Source organism: Saimiri boliviensis, chromosome 6 (genome assembly GCF_048565385.1).
Source record: "Saimiri boliviensis isolate mSaiBol1 chromosome 6, mSaiBol1.pri, whole genome shotgun sequence".
Lineage (NCBI taxonomy): Eukaryota > Metazoa > Chordata > Mammalia > Primates > Cebidae > Saimiri > Saimiri boliviensis.
In genome coordinates this window covers 80,799,696-80,815,580 of record NC_133454.1, presented here as the reverse complement: position 1 = coordinate 80,815,580, position 15,885 = coordinate 80,799,696, and the positions used below count along the sequence as shown (strand labels likewise).

Here is a 15,885-nt window from a genome sequence, read left to right as displayed (position 1 = left end):
TTGCCCTCATAGAGCTTACAATTTAGTCTGAAACATAGATAGTAAATAAATAGATGTATTGAATAATATCTGGTGGCATTAAGTGCAATGAAGAAAAATCAAGAAGACTAAGGAGATGAGAGTGGGCCTTTTTAAATGTTGTGGTCAGGGAAGGACTCTGGACAGATGCCATGTAAGCAGATCCACAGGGCGTGAGGGAGCAAGGCAAGCAGGTGTGGTGGGGAACAGCACCCAGGCAGAGGGAACTGCAAACACAAGGAATCTGAGTGGGGTGCGGGGCACTCTGGGCTGGCGTTTGAAGAACAGTAAGGCAGCTAGTGTTACTGGAGCCCAGAGAGATAATGAAAGGTGGATGACATGGGGTGTTGTGGGTCACCATGAGAGCTTTACCCCAAGGTGATGGGAAGCCAGATACCTGCAGATACGTCTGCAAATACCTTTGAGGTTTGTCTGAATCCTTGGCTGCAGAGGAAAACACAGGAAGTGTGGGAGCTCCCCACAGGAGTTCACATTTGAAACATGCTTTTTTTTTCCTTTTCTAACTACAACCTCCACCTCCTACTTTCAAGTGATTCTCCTGCCTCAGCCTCCCAAGTAGCAGTAGCTGAGATCATAGGCATGCACCGCCACACCCGGCTAATTTTTTGTATTTTTAGCAGAGATGAGGTTTCACCATGTTGGTCAGGCTGGTCTTGAACTCCTGACCTCAAATGATCTGCCCACCTCAGCTTTCCAAAGTGCTAGGATTACAGGCATGAGCCACTGCACCCAGCCTTGAAGTAGGCTTTGAAGGATGACCAGGAGTTTTTCAGATGCAAGAAAGAAGAGCAAAGCATCCCAGATAGAGAGAATAATATATTCAAAGGTTAAGAATGGTGAAAAGGCAAAACGTGTTCCAGGGTGGCTGGCCATACACTTGGCAGGCATTGAGGACAGGAGGATGTTAGAGGATGCTGCAGCAGAAGGCAAGGCTCAGACATGGTTGGGGTCAGCTGGGGAGGACTGTACACAAGGCAGCATCTCTAGCTTCCTTAGAAACACACTCCCTTCTTTGAGAACCCCACTGGCCCCTAATGAGCTGAAGTCACTTTATTACTTACTGCAGTGTAAATGAGTACTGTTATGCGAAGTATACGGCCCATCTTCTCCCTCTTCCTCCCCATCCCACTCCCGCTCCTGAAATCCAGACAGCTGCCTTGGGCAGCATTAGAAGGGCTCATGTGCTTGGGCTTTCAGGAAGCTTTTCCCCAATAAGACAAGCTCTCTACTTAATCTGGATAAACGGGGTGTTAGTAAATTAATTTCTAAACTATCATTGCCAAGAAGCTAAGGACGCTGGAGTAAAAGGCAAGGGGGTGAGGTGGAAAGTGTGGAGGGGAGCAGCAGAATGAGGCAGGGCAGCAAAGAGGCAGCAGAGCTCTGAGTTCCTGACCCAGGTCTGCCCAACAGACTCATGTCCAAGGCACCGTATTGAAGAGGTTCAGTAATTAAAATAAGAAATGAGAGTCCTCTGATCAGTTATTGTACCCAGGGCCCTAAAAATGATGGAAAGGTGGCCTCCCTTTGCCATGGGGTGAGCCCAAAGTAATTACCAGGATACTTTGCAGATTATTGAGTAAGTCCCTAGAACCAGCAGATTGATTTATATAAGACCTGGAGATTTTGAGAGATTTGAGAGAATATTAAGTATCAATCAATATTTTAATTTATTTCAGGGTCCTGGAGACTTTAGCTGTGTAGAAAACCACTGGGAGGAAATTGTGACCTTTGAAATATGTCTGGCTGCCAGGCAGCAGGGAGGTACCTCGGCAAGGAGCCTGTTTGGCAGCTGCTGCAGGGAAAGACTTCTCTGCCCTGAAATGCTCTCTCTCTTCACAGCATCAGTCAGGGATTTCAAATAGCCAAAGGGTGGAGGGCCTCAGGGTAAGTGAGCTCTGCAGCCCTGGCAAGGAAGCTCTTGGCTTGAAGATACAGAGCTTACTTCTCCCCAGGGAGAGTCCCCAGGGCCTGGAGAGAGGAACCTGCAGACTTTGTGCCCCTGCCTAGGATGCACTGCTGTGATCTGGGGACATTCTCATCGAACCACCTGATGATATGTCACCATTGTGGGAGATCCAGTACCTTCTCCCCTGGGCCACCAGGCTCCCTGGGCCATACTCTTCCTGTGCCTTCACCAGGGCATTGCCAGACATCTCACAGAGCACCTGAGCGCCAGGTCTCAGACTATCACCATCCTCCTGTCTGATTCCACAGGAAGACTGTAAGCTCCCTGCAGGCAGGGATGATGTCCAATCCATTTCTGTGCCCCCAGTACCTGGCATCATGCTTTACACACAATAGGTAGGCACGTAAAACAATGTGTTGAATAAATGAATGGTCAAATGAACTAACACAAGAAAAACAAATATTTGTTTGTAAAAATCAGTTGTGTTTCAACAGCAAGCAGAGGACAAATTCAAATGTAGTCATCAGAGAAATTCAGAAAAAGGAAGACAGGGTGGAGGGAAGTGACCAAAGCATGCAGCACCCTGGAGCTGGTAGCGGTGTGGGAGAAGAAGCCGTTAGCACCCCCAGGACTGATGCAGCTAAGAGAGAAGCAGATTCCAGAACCTGGATCAGACCACAAAAAGGGAGAGGTGACCTTTTGCAAGCAAGCAGCCAGCCCCTCAAATCTGCAGGGAGGAAGAATGAAAACAAATACCTTGACCTCGCCGTCTGCCCTTCCTTGGATCTCCTCCCTGTGTTCCTCATTGGCCAAAGCCAACCAGAAGCCAGAGGCCAGGGGAGCTCCTTGATTCAGGGTGGAGAGTGAGCAAAAGATCCCCAGCAAAGGGCTGCCAGGAGCTCTCTGCCTATTCCATCTGGCTTATCCATCCCTACGAGAAGGGCAGACCTGGGCACCCCAACTGATGGGCATAACCCAGTAGTTCTCAATAGGGGGCAGTTTTGCCAGCTGCTGGGGCGATTTGTTTTTCACAGCTGGGATGGGGAGGGCACTACTGGTATCTGTGAGTAGAGGCCAGGGATGCTGCTAAACATACACAAATGCAAAGGACAGCACCCACAACAAAGAACTATCCAGCTCTAGATATTGACAGTACCATGCTGAGAAAGCCTGGACTAATCGAACGTTCAGAGGGACTGACAGTGCTATGCTGAGAAAGCCTGGACTAATCGAATGTGCAGAGGGACCCAGCCTCAAAGCAAACTCTGCACTGCCCTGGCTTTAGCCAGAGAACACTGCCTCACTTGCTAGGAAGGGCAGCGTCATTTGGGTTGACCCAGTGCCATCAGCCATTAAGTGACCAGTGTCTTGTGTCCCTTCGGGAAGATGCTTTAAGAAGAAAGCCTATCTGTTTTCTGTCTCTCCTCAATGACAGTGATGTCCTAGGGTGTCCAGAGTGGTGGACAGGCAAGCAGGGAGCACTGCTCAAGCCATGAGCAATTAGCTTTCTCCTGGAGGCCAAAACCTCCCCGCTGGGCTCACCACCTCCCCAACTCCCCTGATACCACAACCTTCTCGTTCCCTTCATTTTCAGTTTTATATTCACACCATAAAAACATTTTGTAAAAGTGAATCAAGTCTTGCCATCTGTCTCTCTCACTTTTATCATGTTTGTAATGAAGAGAAGAGTCAAGAGGAAATTGAATCCAAACTGCAAATGGTGTGCTGCTCCCTGGTAGCTGAGAGCCACCCAAGCAAGACAGCACTCGAGGAAGAGAGCGGCCCTTGTGGTGCAGAAGTGAATCATGTACAAAGTGAGTCCCATCAAAATCTCAGGTGCAGCTCTCACGGCAGCCCTGGGAAGTAGAACTTGTAATCCACACTGACAGATGAGGAAACTAAGGTTTGTCAGGGGAGATTAGTAGTTCAAGGTTGTACTACCAACAAGTAGCAAAGCAAGGTCTTAAACCCTGTTCTTGGCTGTCAACTCTAGTCGTAGACCAGTGTTGCTTCCTATTTTATCCTGACATGAAATTGTTAGTTTATTGCTACTGGGGTTTACATACCCTATTTAAAACTGTTGAAGTTTAAGTAACTGTGGTACTTAAGAGAGGTCTATTTTTCTCCTTGTCACAGCTTAGAGATTTTCTCCGTCATCTGGCCTTCCAGGACCAGAACTGGGGAGAGGATAAGTTCCATATATACATTCATGTCACAAATACTCATTGAGAAAACCATGTGCCGGGTGCTAGATGTGGGACAGCCAGAGAGCAGCAAGCAATGCAGGGTGGCAGATCTTGGAAAAGGACCCTTGGCGCCAGATCAGAGAGGAACCTAACAAGGGCAGATTGCATTTATTGAGCACTCACTATGAGCCAACCACTGTTCAAGTACTTTCCACACACTAACTCATTGAATCCCATAAGGCTGATCCTATTACAACTCCCACTGTACAGATGAGATGACTCAGCAGTTTAGAAAACTGCTCAAGGAACCCAGCTTAATAGTTGTTCTGTTCTGACATGTACTGCAACATGGATAAACCTTTAAGACATTATGCAAAGGGGGAAAAACCAGTAACAAAAGGAAAAATACTGCATGATTCCACTTATATGAGGGACCTAGTGTTGTTAAATTCATACAGACAGAAAGTAGAAAGGCTAGGAGTTGGAGGGGAGAAGGAAATGGGGAGTTATTGTTTAACAGGTTCGAGTTCAGTTTGCAAAGATGATATGAGTGTGGAGGTGGATTGCAGAACAATGTGAATGTCCTTAAATGAGTGCCATTGAACTCTACACCTAAAAATGGTTAAAATAGTAAGCTTTATGTTATATATACTTTACCCACAATAAAGTTGAAAAATATAAATTTTAAGTTGATCATTAAAATTCATAAGTTCTTTTTTTTAAAGGCTCTGGAATCTATTCTCTTAACCATCCCTGTGTTAGATGCTATATTAGTTAGTGTTCTCCAGAGAAACAGAATCCATAGGATGTGTATCTATACAGAGAGATAGTGAAGGGGACTGCCCACACAATTATGGAGTCACACAAATCCATGATCTACAGGGTGGGCTGGCAGGCTGGAGACTGGGGAAGAGCCCAGGTTGCAGTTGAAGTCCAAAGCTGTCAGCTGGCACAATCCCTCTACTGGCACAAGTCGGTCTTTGTTCTATTAGAGTCTTCAGTGGACTAGATGAAACCCACCCACTTAATGAAGGGTAGTTTGCTTTACTCAAAGTCTAAAGTCTATGGATTTAAATGTTCAACTCTTCCAAAAAACATGCTCATAGAAACATCCAGAGTAATGTTTGACCAATTATCTGGACACCAGGGTCCAGCAAAATTGATGCATAAAATTCACCAGTACAGGTGGTCAATCCCACCGTGCCACATCTAAAGAGAGAACAGACCTGCGTAAAGTAAGCAAGGAGCTGAACTGGTGGGATTAAGTCCAGGAACACAGGTAAACTAGTTTCCAAAACCAGCGGCAAGCCCACAGCAAGTGGACTGATAAACAAAAGCAGAAGAGACTTTGAGCAGACTGAGCCAGGGTGAGTGGTGGCAGAGACAGTGCTGGCTTAGGATGATATAAAAATGCAGGCCCTGGCTGCAAAGCTTGTAGATTCCTGCCACATGAGGGGCAGCCTGTGCCAGGGACACGCTGGACAGAGCAACCCAGGCCACTTCAGGGGATCACCACACATTATCCCAGCAGTGTGGAATATCATCTTCCTTCTGGAGGCGAGAAACAGAGTTCACTAGAAATTTTACCCAGTTACCCAATGGTTCTACATTTCCAGCCTGGCTAAGTTCTGCATATGGGACCTAAATAGTATCAGATATACAAGCACCAGAGCAGAACATGCTTCTGGGATTATATTACGGAACATTTGGGGACTGCAAGGACGTCCTGAGCTACCATCAGCATCCAGAAGACAAATTCAAGATGAAGGTTTCTGGTGGGGCATGGTGGCTAAAGCCTGTTATCCCAGCACTTTGGGAGGCTGAGACAGGCAGAAAGCCTGAGGTCAGGAGTTTGAGACCAGCCTGATCAACATGGTAAAACACCATCTCTACTAAAAATAAAAATAAAAATAAAAATAAAATTAGCTGGGCATGGTGGCGGGTGTCTGTAATCCCAGCTACTCAGGAGGCTGAGGCAGGAGAATTGCTTGAACCCAGAGGTGGAGGTTGCAATGAGCCAAGATCATGCCACTGGATTCCAGCATAGGCTAGAGAGCAAGACTCCATCTCAAATAAAATAAAATAAAAGAAGAAGGTTTCCTGAGAGGGCAGCACACAGGCGTGCTGGGGCCAGGTCAAAGGCAGAGACACACATGGGTGTCAGTGGCCAGGAGATGAAGCCAGAAGTTGGAAGGTGGAATTGACTACGGCCCAGGGAAAGAACGGGCAGAAGAGGGAATAGGGGAACAGGTGAGGACTGATACCAGGCAGGTCGGAACAGGTCGGAAGGAACAAGGTATTGAGACATGTGGGTTCAGGAGCTAAATCTGCAAGTACAGAGGGTTCATCAGTGCCCTCTTAATACTTTGGACCTGGGGCCTTGCCAGAAACATCCAGAATAAAATCATCCAGGTCTTTGAAGGGAGTAGCTTCCCATGAGTTGACATCTGTCTGCAGCTGCAAGCCTCATCTCTAGGAAGGAGACAATGATGGTTTTTTAGAGCACAGTGTGCTGGCACAGACCCAAGAGATCTGGCATCTAAACTGAGATATAGCTTGCTCTTAGACTACACATGCCCTCACTAGTAACGTAGGGGTGATCCTAGCTCCCAGCAATCCTGAGAGTCATTTTCATAGGTGCAAGTGAGAAAACAGGGCTGAACGTCCAATGACATCTACAGTAAGTGGCCCTGAAAATGTTAAACACTGAAACTATGGCAGGGCAGAGGCCCACCTCTGCCACTAGGGAAGAAGGGAAACAATGTGTCTTCAGAAATATGCAAGGTCTGGAGTGAGGAAAGGATGACGTGCTGTATTCTAACTGAAAACCGAAGCCAAGCAAAACCAGGCATTTGTTAAAATTCTGCTGCTGTGAAGACAGTGCCAGAGAGAACACAGAATTGCAGCCAGGAATTTACAAAGAGTCAAGGGACCCATGCCCAGCCCTGGGCTACAGGACCACATGAGTTCTGGTAGGTAGAACAGCAGAGGTCCCAAGCCAGGGAATGTGGGCAATGGGTGGGAGTGGCTGGGAAGGGCAGATTTCCTACTCCCAAGCCATCTATTCACTGAATGTTCTCAGTCCATCCCATTTCCATCAGGCTCCATAAACCCTTCCCATTGTTTCTGATCTCTCCCAGTCTATTCAGTCTATAAATAAAGTCAGGATTTCATTAAACAACAACAATAATAGATACCCGGAATTAAACAACTATAATTTTGCCCACCATCACTTCCTACGAGCCTGACACCATGGTCCATGTTTTGTATCAGTTATTTCATTGAATCTTAACAACTGTGCATTTCATGTATAAAGAACCTGAAGTTTTGAGAGATTAAATAACATGTCTAGGGTTATTTTGCCTCCTCCTTCCAGGGGCTGGAATTTGAACCCAGGTCTTTCTGATGCCGATAAAAGCACAGTAGCCTACAGCTCCCCTGATAGGTTGAGGACTAGGAAGATTGGGTCATAACTCTGCCAGTTAGAGAAATAATCTCAAGGATGATGGGAAAGAAAATGACACTGGAAGGGGTTATGATGAGCTGGACGACGTAAGGTCACTTAAGGATTAGGAAGTTGAAAGAGAAAGCTAAATCCACTGAGAATTTCCATGGGGGAAAAAAACATATAAATGAATTTTAGCACTCCCCTGGGTGCCAGACCAGCAGCTGTAAATAGCATTCCCCAAGGTCTAATTTCCTTATAATGGTTCTTGGTGTTAAGAGTTGAGCGAACAACAGTAGTAACAGGCAGGTTTATCTGCCCCATAATTTACATTTGGTGAACTGTGGAGCAGGAGGCAATGAGGGCTTTGCCGAAGCAGAGCTGATCCTGAGAAAACATCTCAGCCTGTACTGTTCCTCAGAAAGGTGATTGTTTCCTTTGTGGCTCTGAGAGTATTGCAGAGAAGGCAGAGTACACAGCTCTGCTGGGAATGAGTGGTTGGGGCCAATCCCATCCTTTCATTTTCAAGGCTTGCAGAAAGGCTTGGAGTGGAGTGTGATTAAAACTGTCAGTCACCTGCAGGCCTCTGCAAGCTCTGGAAATAGACCCGGGTTTGAAGACTGGTCCTCCTGTGCAAACACAGGCAGGTTACTTCTAGAACTAGAAGTTTCCAGGGCGTAACTCCCACTCTGCAAGCCTTTTGGTAAAGCCATTTATTGAAGAGACTAAAAACATGATCTAGTTATGCATTTTTTAATGTATTCTGGAAAAAAAATACTGGCTAAATTTAGGAGCTGGCTACTGGTCCTTGAAATGCCTGAGGATCGGGCTGAGTTTTTCCCTCTTATTTGTTTTGTTTCTAACAATAACTAGGAGGCAACCTCATGGTGTAATGAACCTCATATTTGGACAGAATGCGTTCAGATCCCATCTCCTTACCCAAGCTCTGAGAACACTGCAAGACACTTAACTCTCTCTGAGCCTCAGTTTCTTCATTTGTAAAAAGGGACATTCATGTTTTGATGGTTCTTGAACAACTCTGGAAACCTGTGAAGTATACATTGGCTGACGAGTAAGTGCAAATTGTAGGTAAGGAGGATCTAAGAAGGTGAATCACCCACCTCCCAGTGCCCACAGCTTCACCCAGCTCTGTTGTTCTCTGCTGGAACTCAAATATAGAGCTTAAATATCATCTTATTGTTAAATGTAGCTTATATATGGAAAGATACACAAAAGAAAAATGTACAGCAGAAATAGAATGTAGAGGACAGTGATTTGTCACAAAGAAGCACCTGTGAGATCAATACCCAGCTCGAAGTTTGGGTTGGGGTCAGCAAACCTTTTCTCTAGAGAGCAGTTTCACTTAGCTATTTGTTCCCTTCAGCAACGACCTAACTCTGCTGTGTTAGTCCTTTCAGCCAGCTGTAACAAAATACCATAAACTGTGTGACTTACAAACAATAAAAATGTACTTTTTACAGTTCTGGAGGCTGGACAGTCCAAGATCAAGGTGCCCGCTGACTCAGATTCCATGTCTAGTAAGGGCCTGTTTCCTGATTTCTGGCCTATAAGGTTTCCTGTCACTGTGTCCTCACATGGTAGAAGGGGCAAGCTAGCTCTCTAGAGCCCCTTTTATAAGGACACTAATTCCACTTATGAGAGCTCCACTCTCATGATCTAATCACTTCCCCAATGCCTCCTAATATTATCACATTGGTGATTAGGTTTGAAAACATGAATTTGGTAGGGAAGGCACAAACATTCAGGTCACAGCATCTGTATCTGTTGTTGCAATGTGAAAGCAGCCTTCGATAATAGTAAACAAATGTGCCTTCATTGTTCCAATAAAACTTTATTTACAAAAATAGTTACCAGACTATAATTTGCCAACTCCTGATTTAGATGATTCTCAACACCCAGAAGCCACCTCATGCTACCTCCTCAACAAGAGCAACATTATCCTGATTTTTATGACAATTACTTCTGTACTTTTCTTTATAGTTTTACTACCTAAACATACATTCCTAAGTACTAGCTTTTTGCTTAGTTTTTGCACTTAATATAAATGAAGTCATACAGTCTTTACTTTTTTGAATCCAGCTTTTTCACCAGACATAACTAGCATATGGTTCTAGATTATTCAACTTTACAACTGATGCACATGCACATTGCTTCCAGTTTGGGACCATGGTCAATACACAGCTATGAATATTTTTAAAGAAACCTCATACTACATGTGTACATGAATTTCTGTGGGTATAAATCTGAGAAATTTTGGAAATTCCAAGAAATTTGGGATCATAGGGTAGGTACATATTCAACTTTAGACAATTCTGACAACTCTTTTCCATAGAAATCACGTGAATTTGCATATTTACCAGCAAAGCATGATGCCAAATAAATAATATAATTTTTTCTAAGCCCTTATAAATGTATTGTTGGGACAGACTCCTTTAACTAAAGACAGATGAACAAGAGAAAAAAACAGACAAGTGTATAAATGCAAACACTGTACATCACACAAGAGAAACTTCAATGAAAGGTACCTCAAAGCAGTGACCTGAAACTCTGGCTTATTTAACATCTTCAACAAAGAACAACAAATTTTAGAAAAGTGACAAGACAAAGCAAAGAAGTTATAAGCTTCCAGAGGTGGGAAACTGTGGGAAGGTAAGTAGAATATGGGAAGAAACTAATGGAGTAAGGGTTACTTGTAGATTCCTCCAGTGCCATCTCTGAGCTAATAGCAGTCATTTCCAGTAAAGGATAATTTATATCCTGTCTTTAGGCAGTAGGGGCAGAGGAGAGAATAGAAAGAGCACTCCCTCCGTTTGCTACTTCTTAATTGCCTTCAGTTCAAAAATATTTATTTCAAAGAGGCAGATTTTTGAGTGACACATTCTGGTTTCCTTCAATGAGAAGAGTGCCACCTGTTGCACTTCTACTCCAGGGCTGCACAGGACTTGGTATTGCCAGACTTCTGTAGCTTATCCATCATGGTGAGTGCATTGGTTACTCATGGTTTTAATTTCCATTCTCCGATTAGTAATGGGGCCCAACACCTTCCCAGTTGTTCACTGGTTGTTTAGATCTCTTCATTCATGAAGTGCTTGTTCAAGTCTTTTGCCTATGTTTTCTACTTGGCTGTTTGATTTTCCCTTACGGATTTTTAGAAGTTCCTTTTATATTGAGTATGAGCTGTTTGTTGAATATATGTGTAGCAAATCTTTTCTACAACTGTTGGCTAAATTTTCACCAAGCCATTTGATTAACAGAGAGGTTCTTGGATTCAAAGTGGTAAATTTCATCGATTTTCCATTATAGTTAGTACTTTTTTAATATCCTGCCTAAAAAATCTTTTCATACCCCAAAGTTATGAAGATCTTCAGGTTTCTAAGTTGCATTTCTCTAGAATGTTGTTCACCTAATCTAAATCTAGATTGTGTTATTAATAATATGCCATTTAGTATCATCTTATTATTTTTAATATTAGCAGAATCTCTAGCAAAGTCAACACTTCATCCCTGACATTGGATATATATGTCTTCTCCCTTTTCTTCTTTTTTTCATGAAATCTTTTAATTTTCATAATTTATTTTTATCATCCAGCCAAAATGTCATCTTTTCATAAAATCTTGGTAGAGGTGCTCCCCAAGGATGATCTGGCCTCAGTCAAGAGCCAATTTCTCCTGTAGCTATGCTGACCGCAGTAGGTCACTAAAAGCTGATTGTCAATGGAGGAAACAGTGGCTGTGTATATCCTAGGTCTTCTGATGGAAGCAGCAGTTCCACAATCACCAAAGGTATTGTTCACAATACACCTCAGCAACATGAGTCCATGACAGTGTATGTTTTAGAACTTACCTATTGGAAGGATATGTTTAATACAAATCAGAAAGTCATCAAATTACTGGCCACTTACAACATACAGAAGAGGACTCTTTCTACAGAAAGGGCTCACAATCTGAGCTGGTCCTTTACAATGGCAAATAGTATTACAGTGATATTGTAAACAAACAACTCAAATATGAAAAAAAATGTAGTATAATATATAATTATTGAACATCTCTCTTTTAGGTAAGATTTTCAGAAAACCCAGGGATAGATTTTATATCACAGAATTGTCCATACCAATCAAAAATATCATTTGATTGGACAGTAAAATAATATTTCTCAGAAGCTAAAAACTGAGATAAAGTACAGGCCAGTGGGAATGGGAAAGCTTTAATTTCTCCAGTTTTCTTCCAAATCAACTTATTATTAGGGTTCTCATAACACAGGAGGTGGTAGCTTCCTACAGAAGCACATTTGGGATTGATTTTGTTATATTCCAAGTCAGGGCAATGCCCCTGGGTCTCAAAACCCGTTTAACTTTGAGCTCAGGCTTCTGGGAGGAAGTATGTCCCAGATTTGTCTACTAATTCAGGTTTTAGTGGTGGTGGTTCTGGGAGTGGCGGCAGGTGCTCAAAGGACTCAGAAAACTGGGCTACATTTTGTGCCAATGAGGTTGTTTCTTTTGAATTTAAAACAGTTTTCAAAGGCGACTCCAGGATGGATACTGGACTCTCTCTATTGCAGTTGGATAGGCCTTCTTTTGTCAAATCAATTATAGAATCAAGTTTCTTCTGTTCCGCCATAACTTCAGCATTGGGAGAATTGCTGGAATTTTCTGATGTAATTTTTCTGATATCTGTTGGATTTGATGTAACTGGAGTTGTCAAATTGGGACTTTTCACAAAAATCAACATAACATCATCATTGTTACTTTCAGAAACAGGTTGATTTTGATCTGGTGACAAATTAATTTTTTTGCTTCCTTTTTCTGAAGTGTTAAAAGGCTCATAATTCACAGAAGACCTTCTTTCACCTGGACTACTAACTGATTCCAGATCCTTTTTCTTTTTCTTTTTTGAGACAGAGTCTAGCTCTCTCGCTCAGGCTGGAGTACAGTGGTGTGATCTCGGCTCACTGCAACCTCCATCTCCCAGGTTCAAGTGATTACCCCACCTCAGCCTCCTGATTAGCTGGAATTACAGGCGCCCATCACCACACTCACATAATTTTTGTATTTTTAGTAGAGACAGGGTTTCACCATGTTGGCCAGGCTGGTCTCAAACTCCAGACCTCAAGAGATCCACTTGACTTGGCCTCCCAAACTACTGGGATTACAGGCGTGAGCCACCATACCAGACCTGACTCCAGACTCTTATCCAAATTCATAGTCTCTGAATTTGCAACATAACAGGCTCCATTACTGGATAAGATGTTTGGTTCCAAACAATTCCTTTAAGAGAATAATACTGTTTTAGTATGTCTTTGAAATTTTGCGATTTTTGTGAAGAGGTCATCAGCTCTTCCTTCATGTTTATTCCTGCACTCTATCTTCCCACTGCATTCGTTCCATTATTTCAGTTTTTTATCAAATAGTTTTTATCAAACACTACAGATCTCCTGCCGAATCAAATGTCTGACCTGTTCCTGGAATGCTGTTTGCCTTACCAAAACTACAGAAATATTTTCATTAATTTTTTCTGAAGTTTTCATGCATTTAACATTTTCTTTGTTTTCTGAAAACATCCTCTTCTTTTGATAACTGCTGTTGTTATCAGTGTGAAGTGATGACTACCATGTTGAATCTGCACTTTCACAATTTGAAATGCTGGAAGGACAGGTTCTACTAAATTCTTCAGTTTTTAAAATGTCATCAGCACAGTTGTCACAGGGACTGAATTCACCAAGTTAGGTGTTTTCTCAACAAGCACAAAATGTGAGTCTTCTAAACTTAAAGTGTTGTCACGTTGCTTTTGATAAATGGCAAATGTGATTCTCAATTGGAGTTTGTTTCTAAATGGAAAACCATCTGGCCAGTTCTCTTACCATTCACAGTACTGGTTACTGCAGACTTTGGCATCACAACACCACCACTCAATACACTGGGTGGACAGCCAGTGGACTTTAGACTACAAGCCCCTTTGTGCTCAAAAAGGGATCCTGTTACATTTGTCGAATATTCAAAATGGTTTTCAGAATGGTTTTTAGAAGCATTCAGTGAATCTTTTGCCTCTCGTATAAAGACTCTGCTGGGGGAATCTGTTGTTTTACTTGGCTTTTGGTATGGACGAACAACTCGTTCCAATTTTGTTTCTGAATGAACGATTTCTTCTACTGATTTTATGCAATTCTGAGAGAATACTTTTCTCTGGTATTGAATTTTTATTAGCGTCCAATGAGGAAGCACTATTTTCAGAATGTCTGCACTTGCTAGTTCTGATACTAGGACTGAATTTCTGATTACCACTTGGAACTTGACTCCCAGTTGCTGCTGTTTTCAGTGCTTCAGTATTCCTTGACTTACTCAGAATCTCTGCTTGCTTCTGGCAACTTGGGGGCATTGGTTTTTTGGCTTTTAATGTCTTCTGTTTACTTCTATAAGAACTCGCCATCTTTCACATCCAGCAATGGATCCAGACCAAGAAATCCCTGATTCACCTATATGTGGCAGTTCCTAAGACACACAAATCACTTCCAATAAGGCACTGGTTCGTGTATTTCTGTTGAAGCAGAAGTCAATCTTAGGATGTAGTCTGTACATGTCTGCAGATAAGATCCACAAAAGCTAAACTCAGATGCTTCATTTTTGCATTTTCATTTGCTTTCCCATGATACAACTTATCTTTATCTTGAATGGCCTTCCCCATTTGTTCTGCAAATAGTTATGTCACCAGTCATTTACTGGCAAGAGCGGCACCACTCCAACCAAGGCAATCCCCAACCTTTTCTTCTTGATCAATCCCAATAGAGGTATATCAAAAATATGTGTCTTTTCAAAGGACTAACTTAGGGTTTGTTGATACTCTTCATTGAATTCTTGTTTCATTAATTTCTGCTTACATTTATCATTAATTTCCTTCTACTTTATTTGCTATTAATGTGCTGTTATTTTTCTAGCTTATTGAGAAACATACCTGAGTCTATTTTGTTTTTAGTCTTTCTTCTTTACTATACACACACACATATTTTAATATTTTTATTATTATTCAGCTCAAATATTCTACTGTCCTGTGTGACTTCTTCTTTGACCTATCGGTTATGTCAAAATATATTTCTAAAATTTTAAACATACAACAAATTAATAATTACATCTTTGTTATGATTTCAGGTTTAATTGTATAATGGACAGAGAACATTCTCTGTATGATTTCAGTTCTCTGAAATTTGTTGAGATTTGTTTTTTGACCCAGCATAAGGTCAATTAGAACATAAATATTTCACGTATACTTGAAAAGAAAAAAAAATGCATACTCTTAATTTGTTGAGTGGAATATTTTTAAAATATTTATGAGGCTGTTTGCTAATTATGCTATTTAAATGTCTCTATTCCCTTTTTCGCCTGTCAAATATCAAGACCAATGTGTTAAAAAAAAATTATCCAATACAAATGTGGATTTGCTTATTTCTCTTCATGGCGGTGATAATCTTTATATATTTCAAAGGTATTTTATTAAGTACACAAACATTTTAAATTTATTTTTCAGTTGAATTAAATATTTTACAATTCTGAAATGTCCTTCTTGATCTCTAGTCACGTTTTTTGCCTCAAATTCTGCTTTGTCTGACATTAATATAGCTATATGAACTTTTTAATCATTAATGTTTGGATAACACAATTTTGCCCATTCTTTTACTTTCAAACTTTATGTGTTTTAATATTTTTGTCTCTGTCAAGGTTTGAATACTGCCTAATGATGTGCTGTGTCTGATCTGCAGTTAAGCCTGTGCATTGAGATCTAAATTTCAAATACTGTAATTTGGGGTTCTAGAATGTCCTGTCTAGACATTGTATCTAGATCTATGGGGAGATACTTTGAGACTATCAAAACATCCTGCTGCTTGTCAAATTTTCTCCTTCAGTTTAACATATATTGATGATTTATGCCTGATCCAGTCTTTACTGTGATGGTTATAAAATGGTGATTTTTCCACTTCTACTACTTCCTTCACATTCAATAGTTGGCATTCTACTGTAAGAAATATTTGCAGTATATATCAACTGAACCCACCCTTCTCATCTATTTGTCTGTCTGTCTGTCTATCATCTACCTGTCTATATCTATTACCTAAACTCATCCATATTTAAATGGGTTATAATATATAATTATATATATGTATAAAACATAGTTATATGTCCCTATTGTTTTGATGCTCAAATTGTCCCAGATTTGATCCAGTCAGTGACCTTTCAAGGTGGTTTCTGTATCTTTATAACATACTATCCTCATTTTATTTGCTTTTTTAGTACTTTCTTATTT

At 41.7% G+C, this 15,885-nt stretch overlaps 1 long non-coding RNA gene and 1 pseudogene across 2 annotated transcripts in view; both read right to left on the bottom strand.

Moving 5' to 3' along the window:
* LOC104652192 (uncharacterized) overlaps positions 1 to 15,885 on the bottom strand; it is a 389,537-nt gene that overhangs the window by 119,806 nt on the left and 253,846 nt on the right. The gene's annotated exons all lie outside the window — the stretch shown is intronic.
* LOC101053456 (activating transcription factor 7-interacting protein 2-like) lies at positions 11,583 to 15,770 on the bottom strand (annotated as a pseudogene).